This window comes from Vanellus vanellus (assembly GCF_965231255.1).
Source record: "Vanellus vanellus genome assembly, contig: HAP1_SCAFFOLD_69, whole genome shotgun sequence".
Classification (NCBI taxonomy): domain Eukaryota; kingdom Metazoa; phylum Chordata; class Aves; order Charadriiformes; family Charadriidae; genus Vanellus; species Vanellus vanellus.
Window position 1 is genome coordinate 375,479 of NW_028128586.1, and position 16,445 is coordinate 391,923.

Here is a 16,445-nt window from a genome sequence, read left to right on the forward strand (position 1 = left end):
TCCAAGCAGAAAAATTATCTCGGGTATCTTCCTTGGAGGAGTCTGGGGTTGCTACCCGGGATCACAGGGCTCTAAAGCACTGGAGAAAACTCTGCGGGAGACGCCTGGGAGGAATTCTGGGTAGATCCCGCAGGATGGACCACTGTCAAGAGAGAAAAATCATATTGGGTGTCTTCCCTGGAGGAGTCTGGGGTTGCTACCTGGGATGACAGAACGATAAACCGTGAGAAAAAAGACTCAGGGACATAGCTGCGACAAGTCTCGGATGCATCAAAGAGGATGGAGCATTGTCCAAGGAGAAAAATCATCCCGGATATCTTTCCTGGAGGAGTCTGGGGTTGCTACCTGGGATTACAGGGACCAAAACCACAGGAAAAATGTCTGCGGGAGACGCCTGGGAGGAATCTCAGATGCATCCCAGAAGATGGAGCATTGTCCAAGGAGAAAAATCATCTCGGGTATCTTCCCTGGAGGAGTCTGGGGTTGCTACCCGGGATCACAGGGCCCGAAAACACCGGAATAAAAACTCAGGGACATACCTGCAAGGAGTCTCGGATGCTTCCCAGAGGATGTAGCATTGTCCAAGGAGAAAAATCATCTCGGGTATCTTCCCTGGAGGAGTCTGGGGTTGCTACCCGGGTTTACAGGGACCCATACCACAGGAAAAATGTCTGCGGGAGATGCCTGGGAGGAATCTCAGATGCATCCCAGAAGATGGAGCATTGTCCAAGGAGAAATATCATCTCTGCTATCTTCCCTGGAGGAGTCTGGGGTTACTACCCGGGATCACAGGGCCCGAAAACACCGGAATAAAAACTCAGGGACATACCTGCAAGGAGTCTCGGATGCTTCCCAGAGGATGGAGCATTGTCCAAGCAGAAAAATTATCTCGGGTATCTTCCTTGGAGGAGTCTGGGGTTGCTACCCAGGATCACAGGGCCCCAAAACACCGGAAGAAACACTCAGGGACATACCTGCAAGGAGTCTCGGATGCTTCCCAGAGGATGGAGCATTGTCCAAGCAGAAAAATTATCTCGGGTATCGTCCTTGGAGGAGTCTGGGGTTGCTACCCGGGATCACAGGGCTCTAAAGCACTGGAGAAAACTCTGCGGGAGACGCCTGGGAGGAATTCTGGGTAGATCCCGCAGGATGGACCACTGTCAAGAGAGAAAAATCATATTGGGTGTCTTCCCTGGAGGAGTCTGGGGTTGCTACCTGGGATGACAGAACCATAAACCGTGAGAAAAAAGACTCAGGGACATAGCTGCGACAAGTCTCGGATGCATCAAAGAGGATGGAGCATTGTCCAAGGAGAAAAATCATCCCGGATATCTTTCCTGGAGGAGTCTGGGGTTGGTACCCGGGATTAAAGGGACCCAAACCACAGGAAAAATGTCTGCGGGAGACGCCTGGGAGGAATCTCAGATGCATCCCAGAAGATGGAGCTTTGTCCCAGCAGAAAAATCATCTCGGGTATCTTCCCTGGAGGAGTCTGGGCTTGCTACCCGGGATTACAGGGACCCAAACCATAGGAAAAATGTCTGCGGGAGACGTCTGGGCGGAATCTCAGATGCATCCCAGAGGATGTAGCATTGTCCAAGGAGAAAAATCATCTCGGGTATCTTCCCTGGAGGAGTCTGGGGTTGCTACCCGGCATCACAGGGCCCGAAAACACCGGAATAAAAACTCAGGGACATACGTGCAAGGAGTCTCGGATGCTTCCCAGAGGATGGAGCATTGTCCAAGCAGAAAAATTATCTCGGGTATCTTCCCTGGAGGAGTCTGGGGTTGCTACCCGGGATTACAGGGACCCAAACCACAGGAAAAATGTCTGTGGGAGATGCCTGGGAGGAATCTCAGATGCATCCCAGAAGATGGTGCTTTCTCCCAGCAGAAAAATCATCTCGGGTATCTTCCCTGGAGGAGTCTGGGGTTGCTACCTGGGATTACAGGGACCCAAACCACAGGAAAAATGTCTGCGGGAGACGCCTGGGAGGAATCTCAGATGCATCCCAGAAGATGGAGCATTGTCCAAGGAGAAAAATCATCTCGGGTATCTTCCCTGGAGGAGTCTGGGGTTGCTACCCGGGATCACAGGGCCCGAAAACACCGGAATAAACACACAGGGACATACCTGCAAGGAGTCTCGGATGCTTCCCAGAGGATGTAGCATTGTCCAAGGAGAAAAATCATCTCGGGTATCTTCCCTGGAGGAGTCTGGGGTTGCTACCCGGGTTTACAGGGACCCAAACCACAGGAAAAATGTCTGCGGGAGATGCCTGGGAGGAATCTCAGATGCATACCAGAAGATGGAGCATTGTCCAAGGAGAAATATCATCTCTGCTATCTTCCCTGGAGGAGTCTGGGGTTGCTACCCGGGATCACAGGGCGCCAAAACACCGGAAGAAACACTCAGGGACATACCTGCAAGGAGTCTCGGATGCTTCCCAGAGGATGGAGCATTGTCCAAGCAGAAAAATTATCTCGGGTATCTTCCCTGGAGGAGTCTGCGGTTGCTACCTGGGATGACAGAACCATAAACCGTGAGAAAAAAGACTCAGGGACATAGCTGCGACAAGTCTCGGATGCATCCAAGAGGATGGAGCATTGTCCAAGGAGAAAAATCATCCCGGATATCTTTCCTGGAGGAGTCTGGGGTTGCTACCCGGGATTAAAGGGACCCAAACCACAGGAAAAATGTCTGCGGGAGACGCCTGGGAGGAATCTCTGATGCATCCCAGAAGATGGAGCTTTGTCCCAGCAGAAAAATCATCTCGGGTATCTTCCCTGGAGGAGTCTGGGCTTGCTACCCGGGATTACAGGGACCCAAACCATAGGAAAAATGTCTGCGGGAGACGCCTGGGCGGAATCTCAGATGCATCCCAGAAGATGGAGCATTGTCCAAGGAGAAAAATCATCTTGGGTATCTTCCCTGGAGGAGTCTGGGTTTGGTACCCGGGATCACAGCGCCCGAAAACACCGGAATAAAAACTCAGGGACATACCTGCAAGTAGTCTCGGATGCTTCCCAGAGGATGGAGCATTGTCCAAGCAGAAAAATTATCTCGGGTATGTTCCCTGGAGGAGTCTGGGGTTGCTACGCGGGATTACAGGGACCCAAACCACAGGAAAAATGTCTGCGGGAGATGCCTGGGAGGAATCTCATATGCATCCCAGAAGATGGAGCTTTGTCCCAGCAGTAAAATCATCTCGGGTATCTTCCCTGGAGGAGTCTGGGGTTGCTACCCGGGATTACAGGGACCCAAACCACAGGAAAAATGTCTGCGGGAGATGCCTGGGAGGAATCTCAGATGCATCCCAGAAGATGGTGCTTTCTCCCAGCAGAAAAATCATCTCGGGTATCTTCCCTGGAGGAGTCTGGGGTTGCTACCTGGGATTACAGGGACCCAAAGCACAGGAAAAATGTCTGCGGGAGACGCCTGGGAGGAATCTCAGATGCATCCCAGAAGATGGAGCATTGTCCAAGGAGAAAAGTCATCTCGGGTATCTTCCCTGGAGGAGTCTGGGGTTGCTACCCGGGATCACAGGGCCCGAAAACACCGGAATAAAAACTCACGGACATACCTGCAAGGAGTCTCGGATGCTTCCAAGAGGATGGAGCATTGTCCAAGGAGAAATATCATCTCTGCTATCTTCCCTGGAGGAGTCTGGGGTTACTACCCGGGATCACAGGGCCCGAAAACACCGGAATAAAAACTCAGGGACATACCTGCAAGGAGTCTCGGATGCTTCCCAGAGGATGGAGCATAGTCCAAGCAGAAAAATTATCTCGGGTATCTTCCTTGGAGGAGTCTGGGGTTGCTACCCGGGATCACAGGGCCCCAAAACACCGGAAGAAACACTCAGGGACATACCTGCAAGGAGTCTCGGATGCTTCCCAGAGGATAGAGCATTGTCCAAGGAGAAAAATCATCACGGGTATCTTTCCTGGAGGAGTCTGGGGTTGCTACCTGGGATGACAGTACCATAAACCGTGAGAAAAAAGACTCAGGGACATAGCTGCGACAAGTCTCGGATGCATCCCAGAGGATGGAGCATTGTCCAAGGAGAAAAATCATCCTGGGTATCTTTCCTGGAGGAGTCTGGGGTTGCTACCCGGGTTTACAGGGACCCAAAACACAGGAAAAAAACACTGAGAAACAGAGCTGGGAGGAGTCTCGGGTGCATCCCGCAGGATGGACAATAGTCCAAGGAGAAAAATCATCTCGGGTATCTTCCCTGGAGCAGTCTGAGGTTGCTACCCGGGATGACAGGGCCCAAAAGCACCGGAATAAACACTCAGGGACATACCTGCAAGGAGTCTCGGATGCTTCCCAGAGGATGGAGCATTGTCCAAGCAGAAAAATTATCTCGGGTATCTTCCCTGGAGGAGTCTGGGGTTGCTACCCGGGATCACAGGGCCCCAAAACACAGTAGAAAACTCTGCGGGAGACACCTGGGAGGAGTTCTGGATAGATCCCGCAGTTTGGACCACTGTCAAGAGAGAAAAATCATATTGAGTGTCTTCCCTGGAGGAGTCTGGGGTTGCTACCCGGGTTTACAGGGACCCAAACCACAGGAAAAATGTCTGCGGGAGACGCCTGGGAGGAATCTCACATGCATCCCAGAAGATGGAGCATTGTCCAAGGAGAAAAATCATCTCGGGTATCTTCCCTGGAGGAGTCTGGGGTTGCTACCCGGGATCACAGGGCCCCAAAACACCGGAATAAAAACTCAGGGACATACCTGCAAGGAGTCTCGGATGCTTCCCAGAGGATGGAGCTTTATCCAAGGAGAAAAATCATCTCGGGTATCTTCCTTGGAGGAGTCTGGTGTTGCTACCCGGGATCACAGGGCCCTAAAGCACTGGAGAAAACTCTGCGGGAGACGCCTGGGAGGAATTCTGGGTAGATCCCGCAGGATGGACCACTGTCAAGAGAGAAAAATCATATTGGGTGTCCTCCCTGGAGGAGTCTGGGGTTGCTACCCGGGATCAGAGGGCCCGAAAACACTGGAATAAACACTCAGGGACATACCTGCAAGGAGTCTCGGATGCTTCCCAGAGGATGTAGCATTGTCCAAGGAGAAAAATCATCCCGGGTATCTTCCCTGGAGGAGTCTGGGGTTGCTACCCGGGATCACAGGGCCCCAAAACACCGGAGAAAACTCTGCGGGAGACTCCTGGGAGGAGTTCTGGATAGATCCCGCAGTATGGACCACTGTCAAGAGAGAAAAATCATATTGAGTGTCTTCCCTGGAGGAGTCTGGGGTTGCTACCCGGGATCAGAGGGCCCGAAAACACCGGAATAAACACTCAGGGACATACCTGCAAGGAGTCTCGGATGCTTTCAAGAGGATGGATCATTGTCCAAGGAGAAAAATCATCTCGGGTATCTTCCCTGGAGGAGTCTGGGGTTGCTACCCGGGATCACAGGGCCCTAAAGCACTGGAGAAAACTCTGCGGGAGACGCCTGGGAGGAGTTCTTGGTAGATCCCGCAGGATGGACCACTGTCAAGAGAGAAAAATCATATTGGGTGTCTTCCCTGGAGGAGTCTGGGGTTGCTACCTGGGATGACAGAACCATAAACCGTGAGAAAAAAGACTCAGGGACATAGCTGCGACAAGTCTCGGATGCATCCAAGAGGATGGAGCATTGTCCAAGGAGAAAAATCATCTCGGGTATCTTCCTTGGAGTAGTCTGGGGTTGCTACCCGGGTTTACAGGGACCCAAACCACAGGAAAAATGTCTATGGGAGATGCCTGGGAGGAATCTCATATGCATCCCAGAAGATGGAGCTTTGTCTCAGCAGAAAAATCATCTCGGGTATCTTCCCTGGAGGAGTCTGGGGTTGCTACCCGGGATCACAGGGCCCGAAAACACTGGAATAAAAACTCAGGGACATACCTGCAAGGAGTCTCGGATGCTTCCAAGAGGATGGAGCATTGTCCAAGCAGAAAAATCATCTCGGGTATCTTCCCTGGAGGAGTCTGGGGTTGCTACCCGGGATCACAGGGCCCCAAAACACCGGAGAAAATTCTGCGGGAGACTCCTGGGAGGAGTTCTGGATAGATCCCGCAGTATGGACCACTGTCAAGAGAGAAAAATCATATTGGGGGTCTTCCCTGGAGGAGTCTGGGGTTGCTACCCGGGATCAGAGGGCCCGAAAACACCGGAATAAACACTCAGGGACATACCTGCAAGGAGTCTCGGATGCATCCAAGAGGATGGAGCATTGTCCAAGGAGAAAAATCATCTCGGGTATCTTCCTTGGAGTAGTCTGGGGTTGCTACCCGGGTTTACAGGGACCCAAACCACAGGAAAAATGTCTGCGGGAGACGCCTGGGAGGAATCTCAGATGCATCCCAGAAGATGGAGCATTGTCCAAGGAGAAAAATCATCTCGGGTATCTTCCCTGGAGGAGTCTGTGGTTGCTACCCGGGATTACAGGGACCCAAACCACAGGAAAAATGTCTGTGGGAGATGCCTGGGAGGAATCTCATATGCATCCCAGAAGATGGAGCTTTGTCTCAGCAGAAAAATCATCTCGGGTATCTTCCCTGGAGGAGTCTAGGGTTGCTACCCGGGATCACAGGGCCCCAAAACACCGGAGAAAACTCTGCGGGAGACACCTGGGAGGAGTTCTGGATAGATCCCGCAGTATGGACCACTGTCAAGAGAGAAAAATCATATTGGGTGTCCTCCCTGGAGGAGTCTGGGGTTGCTACCCGGGATCAGAGGGCCCGAAAACACTGGAATAAACACTCAGGGACATACCTGCAAGGAGTCTCGGATGCTTCCCAGAGGATGTAGCATTGTCCAAGGAGAAAAATCATCTCGGGTATCTTCCCTGGAGGAGTCTGGTGTTGGTACCCGGGATTACAGGGACCCAAACCACAGGAAAAATGTCTGCGGGAGATGCCTGGGAGGAATCTCAGATGCATCCCAGAAGATGGAGCATTGTCCAAGGAGAAAAATCATCTCGGGTATCTTCCCTGGAGGAGTCTGGGGTTGCTACCCGGGATCACAGGGCCCCAAAACACCGGAGAAAACTCTGCGGGAGACACCGGGGAGGAGTTCTGGATAGATCCCGCAGTATGGACCACTGTCAAGAGAGAAAAATCATATTGGGTGTCTTCCCTGGAGGAGTCTGGGGTTGCTACCCGGGATGACAGGGCCCAAAAGCACCGGAATAAAAACTCAGGGACAAAGCTGCAAGGAGTCTCGGATGCTTCCCAGAGGATGTAGCATTGTCCAAGGAGAAAAATCATCTCGGGTATCTTCCCTGGAGGAGTCTGGGGTTGCTACCCGGGTTTATAGGGACCCAAACCACAGGAAAAATGTCTGCGGGAGACGCCTGGGAGGAATCTCAGATGCATCCCAGAAGATGGAGCATTGTCCAAGTAGAAGAATCATCTCGAGTATCTTCCCTGGAGGAGTCTGGGGTTGCTAGCCCGGATCACAGGGCCCCAAAACACCGGAGAAAACTCTGCGGGAGACTCCTGGGAGGAGTTCTGGATAGATCCCGCAGTATGGACCACTGTCAAGAGAGAAAAATCATATTGAGTGTCTTCCCTGGAGGAGTCTGGGGTTGCTACCCGGGATCAGAGGGCCCGAAAACACCGGAATAAATACTCAGGGACATACCTGCAAGGAGTCTCGGATGCTTCCAAGAGGATGGATCATTGTCCAAGGAGAAAAATCATCTCGGGTATCTTCCCTGGAGGAGTCTGGGGTTGCTACCCGGGATTACAGGGCGCTAAACCACCGGAATAAAGACTCAGAGACATACCTGCAAGGAGTCTCGGATGCTTCCCAGAGGATGGAGCATTGTCCAAGCAGAAAAATTATCTAGGGTATCTTCCCTAGGGGATTCTGGGGTTGCTACCCGGGATCACAGGGCCCTAAAGCACTGGAGAAAACTCTGCGGGAGACGCCTGGGAGGAATTCTGGGTAGATCCCGCAGGATGGACCACTGTCAAGAGAGAAAAATCATATTGGGTGTCTTCCCTGGAGGAGTCTGGGGTTGCTACCTGGGATGACAGAACCATAAACCGTGAGAAAAAAGACTCAGGGACATAGCTGCGACAAGTCTCGGATGCATCCAAGAGGATGGAGCATTGTCCAAGGAGAAAAATCATCTCGGGTATCTTCCCTGGAGGAGTCTGGGGTTGCTACCTGGGATCACAGGGCCCGAAAACACTGGAATAAAAACTCAGGGACATACCTGCAAGGAGTCTCGGATGCTTCCAAGAGGATTGAGCATTGTCCAAGCAGAAAAATCATCTCGGGTATCTTCCCTGGAGGAGTCTGGGGTTGCTACCCGGGATTACAGGGACCCAAACCACAAGAAAAATGTCTGCGGGAGACGCCTGGGAGGAATCTCAGATGCATCCCAGAAGATGGAGCATTGTCCAAGGAGAAAAATCATCTCGGGTATCTTCCCTGGAGGAGTCTAGGGTTGCTACCCGGGATCACAGGGCCCCAAAACACCGGAGAAAACTCTGCGGGAGACACCTGGGAGGAGTTCTGGATAGATCCCGCAGTATGGACCACTGTCAAGAGAGAAAAATCATATTGGGTGTCCTCCCTGGAGGAGTCTGGGGTTGCTACCCGGGATCAGAGGGACCGAAAACACTGGAATAAACACTCAGGGACATACCTGCAAGGAGTCTCGGATGCTTCCCAGAGGATGTAGCATTGTCCAAGGAGAAAAATCATCTCGGATATCTTCCCTGGAGGAGTCTGGTGTTGGTACCCGGGATTACAGGGACCCAAACCACAGGAAAAATGTCTGCGGGAGACGCCTGGGAGGAATCTCAGATGCATCCCAGAAGATGGAGCATTGTCCAAGGAGAAAAATCATCTCGGGTATCTTCCCTGGAGGAGTCTGGGGTTGCTACCCGGGATCACAGGGCCTCAAAACACCGGAGAAAACTCTGCGGGAGACACCTGGGAGGAGTTCTGGATAGATCCCGCAGTATGGACCACTGTCAAGAGAGAAAAATCATATTGGGTGTCTTCCCTGGAGGAGTCTGGGGTTGCTACCCGGGATGACAGGGCCCAAAAGCACCGGAATACACACAGGGACAAAGCTGCAAGGAGTCTCGGATGCTTCCCAGAGGATGTAGCATTGTCCAAGGAGAAAAATCATCTCGGGTATCTTCCCTGGAGGAGTCTGGGGTTGCTACCCGGGTTTACAGGGACCCAAACCACAGGAAAAATGTCTGCGGGAGACGCCTGGGAGGAATCTCAGATGCATCCCAGAAGATGGAGCATTGTCCAAGTAGAAGAATCATCTCGAGTATCTTCCCTGGAGGAGTCTGGGGTTGCTACCCGGGATCACAGGGCCCCAAAACACCGGAGAAAATTCTGCGGGAGACTCCTGGGAGGAGTTCTGGATAGATCCCGCAGTATGGACCACTGTCAAGAGAGAAAAATCATATTGGGTGTCTTCCCTGGAGGAGTCTGGGGTTGCTACCCGGGATCAGAGGGCCCGAAAATACTGGAAGAAACACTCAGGGACATACCTGCAAGGAGTCTCGGATGCTTCCAAGAGGATGGAGCATTGTCCAACGAGAAAAATCATCTCGGGTATCTTCCGTGGAGGAGTCTGGGGTTGCTACCCGGGATCACAGGGCCCGAAAACACCGGAATAAAAACTCAGGGACATACCTGCAAGGAGTCTCAGATGCTTCCCAGATGATGCAGCATTGTCCAAGCAGAAAAATTATCTCGGGTATCTTACCTGGAGGAGTCTGGGGTTGCTAACCGGGATTACAGGGACCCAAACCACAGGAAAAATGTCTGTGGGAGATGCCTGGGAGGAATCTCATATGCATCCCAGAAGATGGAGCTTTGTCCCAGCAGAAAAATCATCTCGGGTATCTTCCCTGGAGGAGTCTGGGGTTGCTACCCGGGATTACAGGGACCCAAACCACAGGAAAAATGTCTGCGGGAGACGCCTGGGAGGAATCTCAGATGCATCCCAGAAGATGGAGCTTTGTCCCAGCAGAAAAATCATCTCGGGTATCTTCCCTGGAGGAGTCTGGGGTTGCTACCCGGGATTACAGGGACCCAAACCACAGGAAAAATATCTGCGGGAGATGCCTGGGAGGAATCTCAGATGCATCCCAGAAGATGGTGCTTTCTCCCAGCAGAAAAATCATCTCGGGTATGTTCCCTGGAGGAGTCTGGGGTTGCTACCCGGGATTACAGGGACCCAAACCACAGGAAAAATATCTGCGGGAGATGCCTGGGAGGAATCTCAGATGCATCCCAGAAGATGGTGCTTTCTCCCAGCAGAAAAATCATCTCGGGTATCTTCCCTGGAGGAGTCTGGGGTTGCTACCTGGGATTACAGGGACCAAAACCACAGGAAAAATGTCTGCGGGAGACGCCTGGGAGGAATCTCAGATGCATCCCAGAAGATGGAGCATTGTCCAAGGAGAAAAATCATCTCGGGTATCTTCCCTGGAGGAGTCTGGGGTTGCTACCCGGGATCACAGGGCCCGAAAACACCGGAATAAAAACTCAGGGACATACCTGCAAGGAGTCTCGGATGCTTCCCAGAGGATGTAGCATTGTCCAAGGAGAAAAATCATCTCGGGTATCTTCCCTGGAGGAGTCTGGGGTTGCTACCCGGGTTTACAGGGACCCAAACCACAGGAAAAATGTCTGCGGGAGATGCCTGGGAGGAATCTCAGATGCATCCCAGAAGATGGAGCATTGTCCAAGGAGAAATATCATCTCTGCTATCTTCCCTGGAGGAGTCTGGGGTTACTACCCGGGATCACAGGGCCCGAAAACACCGGAATAAAAACTCAGGGACATACCTGCAAGGAGTCTCGGATGCTTCCCAGAGGATGGAGCATTGTCCAAGCAGAAAAATTATCTCGGGTATCTTCCTTGGAGGAGTCTGGGGTTGCTACCCGGGATCACAGGGCTCTAAAGCACTGGAGAAAACTCTGCGGGAGACGCCTGGGAGGAATTCTGGGTAGATCCCGCAGGATGGACCACTGTCAAGAGAGAAAAATCATATTGGGTGTCTTCCCTGGAGGAGTCTGGGGTTGCTACCTGGGATGACAGAACCATAAACCGTGAGAAAAAAGACTCAGGGACATAGCTGCGACAAGTCTCGGATGCATCAAAGAGGATGGAGCATTGTCCAAGGAGAAAAATCATCCCGGATATCTTTCCTGGAGGAGTCTGGGGTTGCTACCCGGGATTACAGGGACCCAAACCACAGGAAAAATGTCTGCGGGAGACGCCTGGGAGGAATCTCAGATGCATCCCAGAAGATGGAGCTTTGTCCCAGCAGAAAAATCATCTCGGGTATCTTCCCTGGAGGAGTCTGGGGTTGCTACCCGGGATTACAGGGACCCAAACCACAGGAAAAATATCTGCGGGAGATGCCTGGGAGGAATCTCAGATGCATCCCAGAAGATGGTGCTTTCTCCCAGCAGAAAAATCATCTCGGGTATCTTCCCTGGAGGAGTCTGGGGTTGCTACCCGGGTTTACAGGGACCCATACCACAGGAAAAATGTCTGCGGGAGATGCCTGGGAGGAATCTCAGATGCATCCCAGAAGATGGAGCATTGTCCAAGGAGAAATATCATCTCTGCTATCTTCCCTGGAGGAGTCTGGGGTTACTACCCGGGATCACAGGGCCCGAAAACACCGGAATAAAAACTCAGGGACATACCTGCAAGGAGTCTCGGATGCTTCCCAGAGGATGGAGCATTGTCCAAGCAGAAAAATTATCTCGGGTATCTTCCTTGGAGGAGTCTGGGGTTGCTACCCAGGATCACAGGGCCCCAAAACACCGGAAGAAACACTCAGGGACATACCTGCAAGGAGTCTCGGATGCTTCCAAGAGGATGGAGCATTGTCCAAGCAGAAAAATTATCTCGGGTATCTTCCTTGGAGGAGTCTGGGGTTGCTACCCGGGATCACAGGGCTCTAAAGCACTGGAGAAAACTCTGCGGGAGACGCCTGGGAGGAATTCTGGGTAGATCCCGCAGGATGGACCACTGTCAAGAGAGAAAAATCATATTGGGTGTCTTCCCTGGAGGAGTCTGGGGTTGCTACCTGGGATGACAGAACCATAAACCGTGAGAAAAAAGACTCAGGGACATAGCTGCGACAAGTCTCGGATGCATCAAAGAGGATGGAGCATTGTCCAAGGAGAAAAATCATCCCGGATATCTTTCCTGGAGGAGTCTGGGGTTGCTACCTGGGATTACAGGGACCAAAACCACAGGAAAAATGTCTGCGGGAGACGCCTGGGAGGAATCTCAGATGCATCCCAGAAGATGGAGCATTGTCCAAGGAGAAAAATCATCTCGGGTATCTTCCCTGGAGGAGTCTGGGGTTGCTACCCGGGATCACAGGGCCCGAAAACACCGGAATAAAAACTCAGGGACATACCTGCAAGGAGTCTCGGATGCTTCCCAGAGGATGTAGCATTGTCCAAGGAGAAAAATCATCTCGGGTATCTTCCCTGGAGGAGTCTGGGGTTGCTACCCGGGTTTACAGGGACCCATACCACAGGAAAAATGTCTGCGGGAGATGCCTGGGAGGAATCTCAGATGCATCCCAGAAGATGGAGCATTGTCCAAGGAGAAATATCATCTCTGCTATCTTCCCTGGAGGAGTCTGGGGTTACTACCCGGGATCACAGGGCCCGAAAACACCGGAATAAAAACTCAGGGACATACCTGCAAGGAGTCTCGGATGCTTCCCAGAGGATGGAGCATTGTCCAAGGAGAAAAATTATCTCGGGTATCTTCCTTGGAGGAGTCTGGGGTTGCTACCCAGGATCACAGGACCCCAAAACACCGGAAGAAACACTCAGGGACATACCTGCAAGGAGTCTCGGATGCTTCCCAGAGGATGGAGCATTGTCCAAGCAGAAAAATTATCTCGGGTATCTTCCTTGGAGGAGTCTGGGGTTGCTACCCGGGATCACAGGGCTCTAAAGCACTGGAGAAAACTCTGCGGGAGACGCCTGGGAGGAATTCTGGGTAGATCCCGCAGGATGGACCACTGTCAAGAGAGAAAAATCATATTGGGTGTCTTCCCTGGAGGAGTCTGGGGTTGCTACCTGGGATGACAGAACCATAAACCGTGAGAAAAAAGACTCAGGGACATAGCTGCGACAAGTCTCGGATGCATCAAAGAGGATGGAGCATTGTCCAAGGAGAAAAATCATCCCGGATATCTTTCCTGGAGGAGTCTGGGGTTGCTACCCGGGATTAAAGGGACCCAAACCACAGGAAAAATGTCAGCGGGAGACGCCTGGGAGGAATCTCAGATGCATCCCAGAAGATGGAGCTTTGTCCCAGCAGAAAAATCATCTCGGGTATCTTCCCTGGAGGAGTCTGGGCTTGCTACCCGGGATTACAGGGACCCAAACCATAGGAAAAATGTCTGCGGGAGACGTCTGGGCGGAATCTCAGATGCATCCCAGAGGATGTAGCATTGTCCAAGGAGAAAAATCATCTCGGGTATCTTCCCTGGAGGAGTCTGGGGTTGCTACCCGGCATCACAGGGCCCGAAAACACCGGAATAAAAACTCAGGGACATACGTGCAAGGAGTCTCGGATGCTTCCCAGAGGATGGAGCATTGTCCAAGCAGAAAAATTATCTCGGGTATCTTCCCTGGAGGAGTCTGGGGTTGCTACCCGGGATTACAGGGACCCAAACCACAGGAAAAATGTCTGTGGGAGATGCCTGGGAGGAATCTCAGATGCATCCCAGAAGATGGTGCTTTCTCCCAGCAGAAAAATCATCTCGGGTATCTTCCCTGGAGGAGTCTGGGGTTGCTACCCGGGATTACAGGGACCCAAACCACAGGAAAAATGTCTGCGGGAGACGCCTGGGAGGAATCTCAGATGCATCCCAGAAGATGGAGCATTGTCCAAGGAGAAAAATCATCTCGGGTATCTTCCCTGGAGGAGTCTGGGGTTGCTACCCGGGATCACAGGGCCCGAAAACACCGGAATAAACACACAGGGACATACCTGCAAGGAGTCTCGGATGCTTCCCAGAGGATGGAGCATTGTCCAAGCAGAAAAATTATCTCGGGTATCTTCCCTGGAGGAGTCTGCGGTTGCTACCTGGGATGACAGAACCATAAACCGTGAGAAAAAAGACTCAGGGACATAGCTGCGACAAGTCTCGGATGCATCAAAGAGGATGGAGCATTGTCCAAGGAGAAAAATCATCCCGGATATCTTTCCTGGAGGAGTCTGGGGTTGCTACCCGGGATTACAGGGACCCAAACCACAGGAAAAATGTCTGCGGGAGACGCCTGGGAGGAATCTCAGATGCATCCCAGAAGATGGAGCTTTGTCCCAGCAGAAAAATCATCTCGGGTATCTTCCCTGGAGGAGTCTGGGGTTGCTACCCGGGATTACAGGGACCCAAACCACAGGAAAAATATCTGCGGGAGATGCCTGGGAGGAATCTCAGATGCATCCCAGAAGATGGTGCTTTCTCCCAGCAGAAAAATCATCTCGGGTATCTTCCCTGGAGGAGTCTGGGGTTGCTACCTGGGATTACAGGGACCAAAACCACAGGAAAAATGTCTGCGGGAGACGCCTGGGAGGAATCTCAGATGCATCCCAGAAGATGGAGCATTGTCCAAGGAGAAAAATCATCTCGGGTATCTTCCCTGGAGGAGTCTGGGGTTGCTACCCGGGATCACAGGGCCCGAAAACACCGGAATAAAAACTCAGGGACATACCTGCAAGGAGTCTCGGATGCTTCCCAGAGGATGTAGCATTGTCCAAGGAGAAAAATCATCTCGGGTATCTTCCCTGGAGGAGTCTGGGGTTGCTACCCGGGTTTACAGGGACCCATACCACAGGAAAAATGTCTGCGGGAGATGCCTGGGAGGAATCTCAGATGCATCCCAGAAGATGGAGCATTGTCCAAGGAGAAATATCATCTCTGCTATCTTCCCTGGAGGAGTCTGGGGTTACTACCCGGGATCACAGGGCCCGAAAACACCGGAATAAAAACTCAGGGACATACCTGCAAGGAGTCTCGGATGCTTCCCAGAGGATGGAGCATTGTCCAAGCAGAAAAATTATCTCGGGTATCTTCCTTGGAGGAGTCTGGGGTTGCTACCCAGGATCACAGGGCCCCAAAACACCGGAAGAAACACTCAGGGACATACCTGCAAGGAGTCTCGGATGCTTCCAAGAGGATGGAGCATTGTCCAAGCAGAAAAATTATCTCGGGTATCTTCCTTGGAGGAGTCTGGGGTTGCTACCCGGGATCACAGGGCTCTAAAGCACTGGAGAAAACTCTGCGGGAGACGCCTGGGAGGAATTCTGGGTAGATCCCGCAGGATGGACCACTGTCAAGAGAGAAAAATCATATTGGGTGTCTTCCCTGGAGGAGTCTGGGGTTGCTACCTGGGATGACAGAACCATAAACCGTGAGAAAAAAGACTCAGGGACATAGCTGCGACAAGTCTCGGATGCATCAAAGAGGATGGAGCATTGTCCAAGGAGAAAAATCATCCCGGATATCTTTCCTGGAGGAGTCTGGGGTTGCTACCTGGGATTACAGGGACCAAAACCACAGGAAAAATGTCTGCGGGAGACGCCTGGGAGGAATCTCAGATGCATCCCAGAAGATGGAGCATTGTCCAAGGAGAAAAATCATCTCGGGTATCTTCCCTGGAGGAGTCTGGGGTTGCTACCCGGGATCACAGGGCCCGAAAACACCGGAATAAAAACTCAGGGACATACCTGCAAGGAGTCTCGGATGCTTCCCAGAGGATGTAGCATTGTCCAAGGAGAAAAATCATCTCGGGTATCTTCCCTGGAGGAGTCTGGGGTTGCTACCCGGGTTTACAGGGACCCATACCACAGGAAAAATGTCTGCGGGAGACGTCTGGGCGGAATCTCAGATGCATCCCAGAGGATGTAGCATTGTCCAAGGAGAAAAATCATCTCGGGTATCTTCCCTGGAGGAGTCTGGGGTTGCTACCCGGCATCACAGGGCCCGAAAACACCGGAATAAAAACTCAGGGACATACGTGCAAGGAGTCTCGGATGCTTCCCAGAGGATGGAGCATTGTCCAAGCAGAAAAATTATCTCGGGTATCTTCCCTGGAGGAGTCTGGGGTTGCTACCCGGGATTACAGGGACCCAAACCACAGGAAAAATGTCTGTGGGAGATGCCTGGGAGGAATCTCAGATGCATCCCAGAAGATGGTGCTTTCTCCCAGCAGAAAAATCATCTCGGGTATCTTCCCTGGAGGAGTCTGGGGTTGCTACCCGGGATTACAGGGACCCAAACCACAGGAAAAATGTCTGCGGGAGACGCCTGGGAGGAATCTCAGATGCATCCCAGAAGATGGAGCATTGTCCAAGGAGAAAAATCATCTCGGGTATCTTCCCTGGAGGAGTCTGGGGTTGCTACCCGGGA